This window comes from Heteronotia binoei, chromosome 10, assembly GCF_032191835.1.
Source record: "Heteronotia binoei isolate CCM8104 ecotype False Entrance Well chromosome 10, APGP_CSIRO_Hbin_v1, whole genome shotgun sequence".
NCBI classification, from domain to species: Eukaryota; Metazoa; Chordata; class Lepidosauria; order Squamata; family Gekkonidae; genus Heteronotia; species Heteronotia binoei.
In genome coordinates this window covers 5,629,528-5,641,923 of record NC_083232.1, presented here as the reverse complement: position 1 = coordinate 5,641,923, position 12,396 = coordinate 5,629,528, and the positions used below count along the sequence as shown (strand labels likewise).

Genomic DNA, 12,396 nt, shown 5'->3' with positions numbered 1-12,396 from the left:
AAAGTAAAGGCCAAAGCAGAAGGGGACGGCAAAAGAGGAGATGGCCGGACAGCATTAGTGATGTAACCAACACGAATTTGAGCAGCCTTTGGAGGATGGTGGAAGACGGGAGGGCCTGGCGTGACTTTGTCCACGGGGTCGCAAAGAGTCGGACTCGACTGTGCGACTGAACAACAACAAAAAAGTAAAGTTGGATTAGAGAGAGTGGGGGCGAGAGAGAGAGATTCTGCATCATCTTTTGTTCCGTGCACATGTTTGAACAGTGTATTACATCAGGGCCTATTAAGCTTCATCGCTCCAAGTCTGGTACAAACTCACTATATAACCACACATACACAAGATTTTTTTTTTTGGTTAAAAAAAAACCCCTGCAGATTTATACCCCACCTTCCACTTTAAATCTCAGAGTCTCACTTGCAAACTCCTATATCTTCTCGCCCCACAACAGACACCCTGTGAGGTAGGTGGGGCTGAGAGAGCTCTCCCAGAAGCTGCCCTTTCAAGGAAAGCTCTGTGAGACCTATGGCTGACCCAAGGCCATTCCAGCAGCTGGAAGTGGAGGAGTGGGGGATCAAACCTGATTCTCCCAGATCAGAGCCTGTACACATAACCACTACACCAGACTGGGCACCAGATAAGAGTCTGTACACTACAGGCACGCTTGACCGCTACACCAAGCCGGCTCTCTTAAAAGCCAAGCAGGATCTTATTTGCATATTGGGCCACACCCCCTGATGCCAGGCAAGCCAGAACTGCATTCCTTGCATTCCTGCTGCAAACCACCCCCCTGCATATACATATGTATAATGCACTTGCATAAATTAAGACAGAAAATGCTGCTTCTTTTTGAAATTCTAACGGGGGATGGATTTGGGGATGGAGCCTGGGAAGGACAAGAGCCTCAGCGGGGTATAATGTCCATCGAATTCACCATCCAAAGCAGCCGTTTCCTTCAGGAGCACCAGCTCTGGAGTCTGGAGATGAGCTGTTATTCTGGGGGATCCCCAGGCCCCACCTGGAGGTTGGCATCCCTACTGCAAACAGATCATTCCCATGTAAACCCAGATTGGACGTTCTGCAACCCACAGCTGTAATTCCAGGGGAATCTCCAGGTCACATCTGGAGATTGGCATCCCCAGGTGCCAGCCATTCTGCCACACTTGCAGGAGGCTAAATGTGAAAAAATCTGTTTCCGAGTCGGGTTGCCGGCTCTTAAACTGGGCCCTTCTGCAGTCCCTCTGATATCAGTTTTAGCTGCGACAACCAGGGCTTTTTTTGTAGCAGGAACTCCTTTGCATCTTAGGCCACACCCCCCTGATGTAGCCAATCCTCCAAGAGCTTACAGGACTCTTAGTACGGGGCCTACTGCAAGCTCTAGGAGGATTGGCTACATCAGGGGTGTATGGAACCCCTGTGGAACTCAGCGGGAAATCCTTTGCATATTAGGCCACACCTCCCTGATGCAGCCAATCCTCCAAGAGCTGACAGGGCTCTTCTTACAGGGCCTACTGTAAGCTCCAGGAGGATTGGCTACATCAGGGGTGTATGGAACTCCTGTGGAACTCAGCGGGAAATCCTTTGCATCTTAGGCCACACACCCCTGATGTAGCCAATCCTCCAAGAGTTTACAGGGCTCTTAGTACAGGGCCTACTGCAAGCTCCAGGAGGATTGGCTACATCAGTGGGGTGTGGCCTAATAGGCAAAGGAGCTCCTGCTACAAAAAAAAAAAAAAGCACTGGAGGCAATTATCAGGTGAAATGGTTAATTGCCCATTTCTGCATGAGAAACCTGTATTAAGTAGCAGGATACCTTTTCTCTGGCCAGAGTCACAGGATTTCAGGGGCTAATATGGCCTTGGGTCAGCCATAGCTCTAGCAGAGTTGTCCTAGAAAGGACAACTTCTATGAGAGTTCTCTCAACCCCGCCCACCCCACAGGGTGTCTGTTGTGGGGGAGGAAGATAAAGGAGATTGTGAGCCACTCTGAGATTCGGAGTGGAAGGCGGGATATAAATCTATGGTCTGCTTTCTTCTTCTAATTTAGGGTTGTCAATAGCTTACCAACCTCCAGGTGGTAGCTGGAGATCTCCTGGGGAGATTACAGTTGATCCCAAGCCAACGGAGATCAGTTCACCAGACCCTCCGTTGGTTAAGCAAAGAGTCCTTTTTCTTCCCAGCAGCAACCTTCAGAGGTTCAAGAAACGGCAGTCCCACTTTTTCTTTTCACCTGATGACTAACACCTTTGGTATCTGTTTACGTGCTGCAAGGAGCCCTTGGGCTGTCGCCTGCTCACAGTCCCAGCACAAACCAACAGCCGGTGGTTTCAAACCAGCCCAGGAAAGAGAAGGTTTCGACACACAAAGAGGCGGTGGAGTCTGCAGCTGATAAGGCCAAAACCAGAAAAGCTTTCCTGCTTTCCAAAGCGGGGGTAGCTTCTAAACGTTCTCTCCTGTTGGAAAAGCTGCCTGTAAAGTCACACCCCACGCTTCTAGAGAGCCAGTATGGTGTAGCGGTGAAGCGCGCGGACTCTTATCTGGAAGAACCCAGGTTGGATTCCCCACTCTTCCACACGCAGCTGCTGGAATGGCCTTGGGTTCAGCCATAGTTCTTGCAGAGTTGTCCTTGAAAGGCCAGCTTCTGCCAGAGCTCGCTCAGCCACACCCACCTCACAGGGTGCCTGTGAAGGTAAAGGAGACTGTAGGCCACTCTGAGACGAAGGGTCAAGTATAAATCCTCCTCCTTCTGCTTCTTCTTCATCCCTCCCCAAAATGAAATGCCAGTCTCTTACATCCGTTTACCCAGAGCAAGTCTCTTATTTTATTTGGCAACAGTGGCGAAAAGTTCAGTCAAGATGCAGCCGACTTAAGGAGACTCTGTAGGGTTTCTAAGGCAAGAGACATTCAGAAGTGGCTCGCCTTTGCCTGCCTCCGTGCAGCAACCCTGGGTTTCCTTGGCGGTCTCCCGTCCAAATACTAGCCAGTGCTGACTCAGCTTAGCTTCTGAGAACCGGCGAGATGAGGCTCAGCCTGGAGCATCCACGTCAAGGCAAAAAGACATACAGAGGTGGCTTGCCGTTGCCTCCCTCTGCACAGCAGATCTGGATGAGGCGAACTTTAAACGATGGCTTGCATGTAGTATACGGAGCAGTGGGTGAGTTGCCTTTTTTTGGGCTTTTGTTTTTCTATCGATGTAAGCAATATTGCGCTATATGTTAAGTACCTGCAAAGGCATTTTTGTATTAGCTCTAGAAAAGCGATCCATCGTCGGACGAAGGATCGAGCGAAACACGCCCCGTTTTACCTAGGAAGCGTGTCACTTTAATTTTGAAGCTTGCGCCTGCCTTGAAGGAATTGTCTGCACTGGTTTGGGTACTGCTGTACCGAAGAGAAAAAAGAAATTTTCATCTGCGGACTCGACGTTCTTAAAGGAGTAGTGATTGAATCTGCAATACTATTCTACTTACTGTTATCACTAAAATCTGTATTGCAACTGAATGAATTCCGAAACATAAGAACATAAGAGAAGCCATGTTGGATCAGGCCAGTGGCCCATACAGTCCATCACTCTGTGTCACAAAAGAACATGAGAGAAGCCACGTTGGATCAGGCCCATGGCCCATCCAGTCCAACACTCTGAGTCACATAAGAACATAAGAGAAGCCCTTTTGGATCAGGCCAATGGCCCATCCAGTCCAACGCTCTGTGTCACATAAGAACATAAGAGAAGCCCTGTTGGATCAGGCCAATGGCCCCTCCAGTCCAACACCCTGTGTCACATAAGAACATAAGAGAAGCCACGTTGGATCAGGCCCATGGCCCATCCAGTCCAACACTCTGTGTCACATAAGAACATAAGAGAAGCCCTTTTGGATCAGGCCAATGGCCCATCCAGTCCAACGCTCTGTGTCACATAAGAACATAAGAGAAGCCCTGTTGGATCAGGCCAATGGCCCCTCCAGTCCAACACCCTGTGTCACATAAGAACATAAGAGAAGCCACGTTGGATCAGGCCCATGGCCCATCCAGTCCAAAACACTCTGTGTCACATAAGAACATAAGAGAAGCCATGCTGGATCAGGCCAATGGCCCATCCAGTCCAACACTCTGTGTCACATAAGAACATAAGAGAAGCCACGTTGGATCAGGCCAATGGCCCATCCAGTCCAACGCTCTGTGTCACATAAGAACATAAGAGAAGCCCTGTTGGATCAGGCCAATGGCCCCTCCAGTCCAACACTCTGTGTCACATAAGAACATAAGAGAAGCCATGTTGGATCAGGCCAATGGCCCATCCAGTCCAACACTCTGTGTCACACAGTGGCCAATATATGTGTGTGTACACACACACACACATACATATATATACACACACACACACACACACTGTGGCTCATAGCCACTGATGGACCTCTGCTCCATATTTTTATCCAATCCCCTCTTATTGTTATATGACATTATTGTTATATAACAGTTATTGTTATATGACCTATAACAGGGGTGGCAAACGGTAGCTCTCCAGATGTTTTTTTGCCTACAACTCCCATCAGCCCCAGCCATCGGCCCTGTTGGCTGGGGCTGATGGGAGTTGTAGGCAAAAAACATCTGGAGAGCTACCCTTGGCCACCCCTGACATATAATATACGGAAGAGCACTGAATTGTTGTACGTAGCTTTTTTGACACAATTATCCCCAGGCTTCAACCTGGATGCCAAGAGGTGCGGCTAGTCTCCAGACCAACCCCACCCCTTCACAGGCTCCGCCCCTAATTCTCCAGGAATTTCCCAACCCTGAGCTGGTAACCGTTCTTGCAAAACCCACCTGCCAAAGCTGCCAACCGCACCTAAATTTTGAGAGCTCTTGGCACAGACGTGGCACCCAGTGCGCACAGAACCCTCGCGCCCCCCAGCTTACGGCACATACCGCCGACGGCAGCCGGTTCCACCACATCCCGTGGATTTCCGATGCGAACATCTTGATCGTTTGGCAGACGCTTTGCAGCCACCGCGTCGCAGAGATCATTTGGCGTGCGGCATGCTTCATCAAACTACGCCCCGGGGAAACTGACAATCCGGATGGGAAACGCAAGACCCAGAAGTCAGCCTTTGTGAGATCAGAGCGTAACCTAACAGGAACAAGTCGCTAGAAGAGCTGCCAAAGGGAAGCCAGAAAGACTCACGTGTGGGTACATTTAATCACTCTTCAGCTTGCGGGAAACTCCTTTCGGCTCCCCCAAACCCAGACAGATCCATCCTGTGAATCATCTTGCAAGCTTTCTGGTACAACAATGTATCAGCACATAACTCTAGACCTTACACACATGAAGCTGCCTTCTACTGAATCAGACCCTTGGTCCAGCAAGATAAATATTTTCTTCTCAGACTGCCATCCGTTCTCCCAAGGTTTCAGGCAGAAGAGGTCTTTCCCATCACCTGAAGGGCTGTCTTATAGAGAGAGGATGGTGTGGAATTGTTTTCTGTGACCCCAGAAGGTAGGACCAGAACCAGTGGGTTGAAATTAAATCAGAAGAGTTTCCAGCTCAACATTAGGAAGAACTTCCCGACTGTTAGAGCGGTTCCTCAGCGGAACAGGCTTCCTCGGAGGTTTTTCAACAGAGGCTAGATGGCCACCTGACAGCAATAAGGATCCTGTGAATTTAAGGGGAAGTGTTTGTGAATTTAGAGCGGTTCCTCAGTGGGACAGGCTTCCTCAGGAGGTGGTGGGCTCTCCTTCCTCAAAGGTTTTTCAACAGAGGCTAGATGGCCATCTGACAGCAATGAAGATCCTGTGAATTTAGGGGGAGGTGTTTGTGAGTTTAGAGCGGTTTCTCAGTGGGACAGGCTTCCTCAGGAGGTGGTGGGCTCTCCTTCCTCAGAGGTTTTTCAACAGAGGCTAGATGGCCACCTGACAGCAATAAGGATCCTGTGAATTTAGGGGGAGGTATTTGTGAGTTTCCTGCAATGCGCAGGGGGTTGGACTAGATGACCCTGGAGGTCTCTTCCAACTCTTCTACGATTCTACTTACTTTCTGCTCTTTTTAACTGGAGATGCCAGGGATTGAACCTGGGACATTCTGCCTGCCAAGCAGGTGCTCTACCACTGAGTCATGTCTCCATACGTGCCCCAGAGGAAGAGGGAACCCCTTCCTGAGCCTGGAGACAAAGCAGCTGTCACGACTGAAGCAGGACAGAGAAGCGGGAAAGGTCTCCAAGCTCCCTGAGTTCTTTGCATGAGAACTTGAGAGAGTTAAAGCTATTCCAAATTACTGGAAGGTTGTTCTGCAGAGAGAGGCGATGGCAAACCACCTCTGTTCGACTCCTGCATTGAAGAAAACCCTCTGGGATCATCGTAAGGTGGCGCTGACTTCACAGCACTTTCCAACACCAATGGTTCTGCCCCCAAGATGTTATTTGAATGCCCATCTTGGGCAGACAGGTGTCTGAACATGCAATCAAAAGTGCATGGAGGCCAAGGCCTTCCCCTGACGTTGCCTCTTGGCTCTGGAATTCAGAGGATTTGTCCTCCATGATTTATCCTCCATGAATCTATCTAATCCCCTTTCAAAACTGTCTGTTCCTGGGGCCATCAATGCATCTTCCGGCAGCTAATTCCTCATTTTAACTACTCTGAGTCAAGTAGTATTTCCTTTTGTCCAACCTGAATCGACTGCTCATCAGCATCATTGGATGCCCTCCAGGTCTAGTCACATGAGAGAGAGAGAAAAAATTATTCTCTTTGTCAACTCTCTCTGTCAGCTAGTTTGGTGTGGTAGTTAAATGCGTGGACTCTTATCTGGGAGAATCGGGTTTGATTCCCCACTCCTCCACTTGCAGCTGCTGGAATGGCCTTGGGTCAGCCATAGTGGTTAAGTCTGCGGACTCTTATCTGGGAGAACCGGGTTTGATTCCCCACTCCTCCACTCACACCTGCTGGAATGGCCTTGGGTCAGTCATAGCTCTGGCAGGAGTTGTCCTTGAAAGGGCAGCTGCTGGGAGAGCCCTCTCAGCCCCACCCACCTCGCAGGGTGTCCGTTGTGGGGAGCGAAGATATAGGAGATTGTAAGACGCTTTGAGTCTCTGATTCAGAGAGAAAGGCAGGGTATAAGTGAGCAGACTCTTATCTGGGAGAACTGAGTTTGATTCCCCATTCCTCCACTTGCCACTGGAATGGCCTTGGGTCAGCCATAGCTCTGGCAGGAGTTGTCCTTGAAAAGGCAGCTGCTGGGAGAGCCCTCTCAGCCCCACCCACCACACAGGGTGTATGTTGTGGGAGAGGAAGGGAAAGGAGATTGTAGGACGCTCTGAGACTCTGTCCTTGAAAGGGTCAGCCATAGCTCTGGCAGGAATTGTCCTTGAAAGGGCAGCTGCTGTGAGAGCCCTCTCAGCCCCACCCACCTCATAGAGTGTCTGTTGTGGGGAGAGAAGATATAGGAGATTGTAAGACACTTTGAGTCTCTGATTCAGAGAGAAGGGCAGGGTATAAGTGAGCAGACTCTTATCTGGGAGAACCGAGTTTGATTCCCCATTCCTCCACTTGCCACTGGAATGGCCTTGGGTCAGCCATAGCTCTGGCAGGAGTTGTCCTTGAAAAGGCAGCTGCTGGGAGAGCCCTCTCAGCCCCACCCACCACACAGGGTGTATGTTGTGGGAGAGGAAGGGAAAGGAGATTGTAGGACGCTCTGAGACTCTGTCCTTGAAAGGGTCAGCCATAGCTCTGGCAGGAATTGTCCTTGAAAGGGCAGCTGCTGTGAGAGCCCTCTCAGCCCCATCCACCTCATAGAGTGTCTGTTGTGGGGAGAGAAGATATAGGAGATTGTAAGACACTTTGAGTCTCTGATTCAGAGAGAAGGGCAGGGTATAAGTGAGCAGACTCTTATCTGGGAGAACCGAGTTTGATTCCCCACTCCTCCACTTGCCACTGGGAGAGCCCTCTCAGCCCCACCCATGCCAGAACGGTTATTCCAGTATATGGAGGCAACTGCTTCGAAACCCAGAGGCTAGGCACAGGGGCAGTTTTGACAATCGCAGGAGCGGAAAGGAGGCATTCAGAAAGAATTGGTCCCCCTACATTCTTGGACCGACAGCCTAGTTTAATTTAACTTTCCCCCATCTAACCTGCCCCGTATTTAACTCATTTACAGCCCACGTTTCTCCCCCAACGGGGATCCAAAATTGTTTCCACTGTTCTCTCTTCTGTCTTATCCTGACAACAACCTTGTGGGGCAGGGCAGGCTGAGAGCGTGTGACTGGCCCAAGGTCACGCAGTGAGCTTCCATGGCAGAGCAGGGATTCGAAACTGCGTCGCCCGCATCCTAATCCAGGGGTGTCAAACTTGTGGCCCAAGGGCCAAATCAGGCCCCCAGAGAGCTTCTATCAGGCCTGCAAGCAACTCACCGTCATCTGCTTCCTTCTCTCTCTCTTGCTTCCTTCTGCATCACAGCTCGCTATGCCAGACTGGCTCAGTCACACAGGAGCTACAGAGCAAAGCCTCTATTTTCTCCATTGGCTGACCAGCACATGAAGCAGCTTACGTACAAAAGCTCACAATGCCCAACCGTTTCATATTCTCCCCTGGGTTTTAGGCTCAAGGCACCAACCATGAACAACACTTGAACAGCATACTCAAGGCTGCTACAGCACAGACAGTGTCTCCAGAGCAAGAGGTGTCAGTTATCAGAAACTGTTAAATCAACAACATCGTGCCAGAATGCTAATCTTTTAAGCATATTTGTAAGTTTTCAAACACATTTTTAGTTGTGTTCGTCTGTGTCCTTTATAAATTTTATATCTCTGCTACATGGCATTAAATTTTATGACACACATGGCCCGGCCCAACGAGGGATCATTTATGTTGGAGCCGGCCCTGTAATCCAACACTCTGAACCCCTACACCACACCAGCTCTCCAACCCCTTCTTCTCACATCCCCCCCCTTCATCCTCTCTCAAGATCCTTGCAAACCATATACAAGGTGTAGCAAGTTATGCCAGGTTATCATTTCTGCCTGTTCAGCCAGCCAGCAGACTCCATCTCTTCCCAATAAAAAAATAAGAACATAAGAGAGGCCATATTGGATCAGGCCACTGGCTCATCCAGTCCAACACTCTGTGTCACGTAAGAACATAAGAGAAGCCCTGTTGGATCAGGCCAGTGGCCCATCCAGTCCAACACTCTGTGTCACATAAGAACATCAGAGAAGCCCTGTCGGATCAGGCCAGTGGCCCATCCAGTTCAACACTCTGTGTCACATAAGAACATCAGAGAAGCCATGTTGGATCAGGCCAGTGGCCCCTCCAGTCCAACACTCTGTGTCACATAAGAACATAAGAGAAGCCATGTTAGATCAGGCCAAGGGCCCATCCAGTCCAACACTCTGTGTCACATAAGAACATCAGAGAAGCCATGTTGGATCAGGCCAAGGGCCCATCCAGTCCAACACTCTGTGTCACATAAGAACATAAGAGAAGCCATGTTAGATCAGGCCACTGGCTCATCCAGTCCAACACTCTGTGTCACATAAGAACATAAGAGAAGCCCTGTTGGATCAGGCCAGTGGCCCATCCAGTCCAACACTCTTTGTCACATAAGAACATAAGAGAAGCCCTGTTGGATCAGGCCAGTGGCCCATCCAGTCCAACACTCTATGTCACATAAGAACATAAGAGAAGCCCTGTTAGATCAGGCCAATCGCCCCTCCAGTCCAACATTCTTGTGTCACATAAGAGAAGCCATGTTGGATCAGGCCAATGGCCCCTCCAGTCCAACACTCTATGTCACATAAGAACATAAGAGAAGTTCTGTTGGATCAGGCCAATGGCCCCTCCAGTCCAACACTCTGTGTCACATAAGAACATAAGAGAAGCAATGTTGGATCAGGCCAATGGCCCATCCAGTCCAACACTCTGTCACACAGTGGCCAATATATGTATGTGTGTATACACACACACACACTGTGGCTAATAGCCACTGATGGACTTTTGCTCCATATTTTTATCCAATCCCCTCTTGAAGCTGGCTATGCTTGCAGCCGCCACCACCTCCTGTGGCAGTGAATTCCACATATTAATCACCCTTTGGGTGAAGAAATCAGCATATTCGGCTTTCAATCCTGCCTTGAAAATAATAACTAGAAAGTGGGGTGGCCCCGCCTGAGTCCACACCCTCTGGGCCCCTGCGTTTCAAGAGACATGAATGACCTGCCAGAGAAAACGCACTCTGCACATGGTCCAAAGCACCCCAGACACGCAATTTAGCCAGACCGTTCAACCCGCTTCCATTTCAAAGCCTTCCCTAAGGTCAAAAGTATCAGACACCCGATGGTCGCGTTTCCTTTCAATGTCGGTTCCTGCTTTACTCCATAATACCAAAAACTCTGGCTGCTCGGGGAACGTTTAAGAGAAGACTTTTACTGTACCTAAAAAGCCAGCATTCTTCTTCCGTGTGCTTCTGCCAACGTCTCCGAGTAATTCTGGGCAGCCCTTTCTTGAGCGGCCGGGCAAAGATCTGCCGGCGACGCCACTCCCCGCCACCCTCCCGCAGCCAAGTTTCCTCCGCTGTTCAAACACAAATCCAGGCTGGTTTCCTGGATGACACACACACACACACACACCCCACTCGTGGAGCTCTGTTATGAAACATGTCCACACCCAAGGGCAGAGAGCGCCCGTCCCATCACTTACTTCTTTGAAAACTGCTCCTCCCATAGGGGAGGGATGAAAGATGCAAACAGAGGGGATTGGAGAAACGTATGGAGCAGAGGTTCATCACTGGCTCTTAGCCATGTATAGATGGAACACTCCGTCTGGGGTAGTGATGCTCTGTCTTCTTGGTGCTTGGAGCGGAGGACACAGCGGGAGAGCTTCTGGAGTTCTGGCTCTGCTGGTGGACCTCCTGATGGCCGCTGGGTTTTGGCCACTGTGTGACACAGAGTGCTGGGCTGGATGGGCCATTGGCCTGACCCAACATGGTTTCTCTTCTGCTCTTCTTTTAATCTCCTGTGGGTCGTTTCTGAGACTGTGTCTCTGTTTGAACTTTTTACCCTCTATGCAGGGGTTACCGTCATAGAATCATAGAGTTGGAAGGGACCTCCAGGGTCATCTAGTCCAACCCCTGCATAATGCAGGAAACCCACAAACCCCTCCCCCTAAATTCACAGGATCTTCATTGCTGTCAGATGGCCATCCAGCCTCTACTTAAAAACCTCCAAAGAAGGGGAGCCCATCACCTCCTGAGGAAGCCTGTTCCACTGAGGAACCGCTCTAATGGTCAGGAAGTTCTTCCTAATGTTGAGCCGGAAACTCTTTTGATTTAATTTCAGCCCGTTGGTTCTGGTCCTTCCTTCTGGGGCCACAGGAAACAATTCCACACCCTCCTCTATAGGACAGCCCTTCAAGTACTTGAAGATGGTGATCATATCCCCTCTCAGCCGCCTCCTCTCCAGGCTAAACATCCCCAGCTCCCTGAATCCTTCATTTGACAACTAGAAGCAGCACTCAGATGAGATGAACAAATGTAAAAATGTTTGCATGGGGGAGGGAATCTATTCGGGAATTATTTCCCCACCAACTCCATCCCAGCCCCAACAACCTACCGGATCTGAACCCTTCAACCAAAATCTAACTGGAGTTTTTAAGTCAGAATGTCACCCTGTTCCCCCTCTCCTCCAATCAGCACCCAGACATTAGCTCCAGGGTCAAGAATGCGGCCTAGCAAGAATTCTCACTGCCGCTTTCTGCTTTTGAAAGCTGTCGACAAAAAGCCTTTTCTGTTCTGTTGCAATTCCGTCTTCCGCCTCTTTCAAAATAGTAGCATCTGGGACAGAAGATGAGTGGAAGGCTAAGGCCAGAACAGTAGGAAGGTGGCAGAGGGGTAGCGGCTTTCGTGAGTCACTGCTCCCTTCTTCAGTGACTCAGGAAAACTCATGCCCTCCTACAAATACTTTTAATCACAGGATAGTTAGTTTTATACAATGGATGCGAGGAGGAGGGGGGAGGAATCAGCCCTGCTGAATCAGGAATAGGAATGCCAGCCTCCAGGTGGGACCTGGGGATCCCCCAGAATGACAGCTCACCTCCGGATCAGTTCCGCTGGAGGAAAAGGAGGAGGAGAGGAAGAAGAGGAAGAGGGATTTATATCCCGCCCTTCACTCTTAATCTCAGAGTCTCAGAGTGGTCACAATCTCCTTTCCCTTCCTCCCCCACAACAGACACCCTGTGAGATAGGTGGGGCTGAGAGAGTTCTCATGGCAAGAGCTATGGCTGGCCCAAGGCCATTCCAGCAGTTGCAAGTGAAGGAGTCGGGAATCAAACCTGGTTCTCCCAGATAAGAGTCTTCTCACTTAACCACTACACCAAACTGGCTTAGAGGGTGAACTTTATGGCACTATACCTCGCTGAGGTCCCT

The 12,396-nt window shown here is 49.9% G+C and overlaps 1 protein-coding gene across 1 annotated transcript in view; it reads right to left on the bottom strand.

The window, feature by feature from the left end:
• ALS2CL (ALS2 C-terminal like) overlaps positions 1-10,448 on the bottom strand; it is an 86,827-nt gene extending 76,379 nt beyond the window's left edge. Inside the window, exon 1 of the mRNA XM_060248088.1 lies at positions 10,404-10,448. The gene's annotated coding sequence lies outside the window, so the exon portion shown is untranslated. The remainder of the gene's footprint in view (positions 1-10,403) is intronic.
• Between the last annotated feature and the right edge of the window lie 1,948 nt (positions 10,449-12,396).